This window comes from Anarrhichthys ocellatus, unplaced genomic scaffold, assembly GCF_004355925.1.
Source record: "Anarrhichthys ocellatus isolate YVR2014 unplaced genomic scaffold, GSC_Weel_1.0 scaffold155, whole genome shotgun sequence".
Classification (NCBI taxonomy): Eukaryota; Metazoa; Chordata; class Actinopteri; order Perciformes; family Anarhichadidae; genus Anarrhichthys; species Anarrhichthys ocellatus.
In genome coordinates this window covers 274650-278485 of record NW_022280185.1, presented here as the reverse complement: position 1 = coordinate 278485, position 3836 = coordinate 274650, and positions in this window count along the sequence as shown.

Genomic DNA, 3836 nt, shown 5'->3' with positions numbered 1-3836 from the left:
CCCCCCCCCCCCCCATCAGTTTCATTTTTAGCCACAGCTAACCCTATCCTCAGACAATTCTGAAGTTGTCGGTCCTTTGCCTTCCAACAACCCCAGGAGGAGATCCCCGAGGGATATCGTCCCTCCACAACGCCACTCTTCCACCCCCTCGAGATCCAGCCGCTCGAGCAACGGTCAAAACCACAGCGACCCTTCTTCCACACGCCAACACTCCGACGGCCCCATACATCCCGCATTTCAGAGTGGACAGTCTATCGACTGAAGTATGCACTCCCCCAGCTCAACATCCATTTCCACCAGTCCGACAGAAAAGCAAACTCTTCAAACTGCTCACGGCCGCTCGGCACTACACCTCCCTCGATCGCCGAGCCACCAGCGTCAGGTGCTACTTCGACGCCCAGACAAGCCCGGTCACTCACACCAGCCCCTCTAGAGGGCCAGTTCGTATCGCACCCCCTCCTTACACTCTCGGCACCAGGGATATCTCACCCTGCAGCCTCTTTTCCCCAATCTGCACTTCCAACCCACGCACACGCATCCTCTCATCCCAGCATCTTTTTCACTTCTCTCACTCCTGCCTTTCCATTCAACACAACACAGGCTATCGATCCCGATAACTACATGAACCTCGCCCAATTATCGAGCCATCCACACGCAATCCCCACATCTCCTGGGAATTGCTAAACAAGCTCAGTCGCTGCACTCAAACAGCCACTCCCCACCTGAGCAGACATCACCAGGCTCCACCTAATTCCCAGCCCGGACTACTCCACGAAGTACATAAGAATCGATCACACCACGTTCCCCATTCGCCTCGCAGGCGAAGAAGCCGGTCACCTAAGGCAGACATCACCAGCACCTCCAAGTCCTTACCACCGATCCCAACTACCGGTACCTTTTTTCGTTTCCTTCGGAAGGACGTGTATTACTCCGCCATGCGTCCGTCCAAGAGCAGCCTGAAAAAAATTCTTACCTGAATCCGGACAAACGTCTTGTCACCGCAACCTCTCGGTGCATCTCTTAATTCTACTGTCTTAATCACCACGGCCATTATCGTGCTACCTACTGCCACCCACTGGCACGGAAGAGTATTTAATTACGTAGCCAGCCACTATGTCGCAGGCCCAGATGCTCAACCATGGCCTTCTTCAAACCCAGCACACGGTCTAAACACTTGGCTTTTCTCCACCAGATAAATAGAATAAATAGATTAAACAAAATCCTCCTTGCCACACATCCCGTTAGTCCCCGCCGCCGTTACAAACCTCCATGACCACGTCACACTTGACTAAGCACGTAAACAGAGCTAAACTGACACCAGTTCCTCTCGGCATCTCCAACTTCCACGATGAACACATCACTAAGCCGGAAGACATCCAGCTTTTCACAGACGCAGCACCCTCAATCAGCTTCGACGGCTTCTACAGTGACAATCGGTCCTCGGCCGCTTGAATTCTCATCCCCCACACCTTCCTCCGCGATCTACGAAATGCATTCCATAGTCATAGTAGCCATTCTTTTGGGGCATGAACGGTCCATCAAGACCATTGCCATCCATTCGGAATATAGTGCTTAAATGGCTGCCCCTCACTTCGGACCTCCTCACCTGCGGCATCCTCACCCTCAGCTCAGGTCATCCGTCTCCCTTCACGGACAAAGCATTAAAGTGCACGTTCTTGCCAGCTTCTTTCGCTGCTCCGAGTTCACCGCCTTGGACTCCATCCGTCCCGACATGCCACCACGTTCGACATCACATCCATCCTCCCGACACAGTCGTCTATCGCCTCAAATGCTGCAAGACCAACCAATAAGGTCCACTTCAACCATCTACCGTTTCCGACCAGACTCATACTCGAGTCCGTACGAACCCATCCACGACTTAAACCCAGATTTCAGCCAGCCGAATTCCCCGCAAGATCCCTGTTGCAGTTTCGGGCTCACCACCACTTCCCCCATATCTTGGCCCGATCCAGAATACCCCCCGAGTTTTACTCGGCGCCGCCTCCACCTCTTCAAGCCAAGGAATTTCCAACCACACCCTCAAGATACGCGATCATCTGTCTTTCCCCACGTACCTCAGGTAAGTTCGTACCAACTCGAACGACTCCAGAAACGGCCATCGGCATCAGCCTTTATGGAGCTATCTTTTGGGGACTCTGCTCCGCCAGGGCTTCCGAAGAGATGGCCCCCACCCTACAGTCTCCAGTCGCCAGTTGCCGGACATCAACGGTCCCCCATCGATCGCCTAATCTCCTTTCTACAAACCCTCCTCATTTCTTCTTCCTGACATCCCTTCATCCCTCGACCCCTTCATCCCTCCATCCCTCGACCCCTTCATCCCTTCATCCCTCGACCCCTTCATCCCTTCATCCCTCGACCCCTTCATCCCTCGACCTCGACCCCCGCATCCCTTCCTCCCTACCCCCACATCCCATCATCCCTCTACCCCTACCCTATATCTATTTCATCCCTCGATCCCTTCCGCTTCTTGAATCTAACAATCTTTCCACTATGCAATAAGCCTCTCGAAACTCATACTGTTATTGGCGTGGTCCTTGTTAGTTAAATGTAGTTTTATAAATGTAGTTCAGGAACGGGGCCACGCCCAGAACACCGCTCATTTCCTCTGCACAGAGTATTTAAGCACAACAAACTCGTTCACTCCCTCTTCGACTCTCGTCTTCACATCCCTCCCCAACCCTTTTTGCCGTCCGATTTCTCTCTCTCTCCCTCCCTCTCTCTCTTGTAGGATTACAGGAACAACAGGGGACTCTGCTCCACCAGAGCTTCCGAAGAGATGGCCCCCACCCTACAGTCTCCAGTCCCCCCGTTCCCGCCAGTTGCCGGACATCAACGGTCCCCCAACCTCCTTTCTACAAACCCTCCTCGTTTCTTCTACCTGACATCCCTTCATCCCTCTACCCTACATCCCTTCATCCCTCTACCCTACAGCCCTTCATCCCTCTACCTCGACCCCTTCATCCCTCGACCCCTTGATCCCTCCACCCCTTGATCCCTCCACCCCTCGACCCCTTCATCCCTTCACCCCTCCATCCCTCAACCCCTACCCCCACATCCCTTCCTCCCTACCCCCACATCCCATCATCCCTCTACCCTACTCCCCTTCATCCCTCTACCCCTACCCTATATCTATTTCATCCCTCGATCCCTTCCGCTTCTTGAATCTAACAATCTTTCCACTATGCAATAAACCTCTCGAAACTCATACTGTTATTGGCGTGGTCCTTGTTAGTGAAATGTAGTTTTATAAATGTAGTTCAGGAACAGGGCCACGCCCAGAACACCGCTCATTTCCTCTGCACAGAGTATTTAAGCACAACGAACTCGTTCACTCCCTCTTCGACTCTCGTCTTCACATCCCTCCCCCCCAACCCCCTTTTTGTCATCCGATTTCTCTCTCTCCCTCTCTTGTAGGATTACAGGAACAACAGGGGACTCTGTTCCGCCAGAGCTTCCGAAGAGATGGCCCCCACCCTACAGTCTCCAGTTCCCCCGTTCCCGCCAGTTGCCGGACATCAACGGTCCCCCATCGATCGCCTAACCTCCTTTCTACAAACCCTCCTTGTTTCTTCTTCCTGACATCCCTTCATCCCTTTACCCCTTCATCCCTTGACCCCTTCATCCCTACCCCCACATCCCATCATCCCTCTACCCTACTCCCCATCATCCCTCTACCCTATATCTATTTCATCCCTCGATCCCTTCCGCTTCTTGAAGTGTGTGTGTGTGTGTGTGTGTGTGTAAATGAAAGCATCATGTTAAAGTAAATTAACACACACAGTCTCTCTCACACACAGTGAGGTGACAGACTCCAG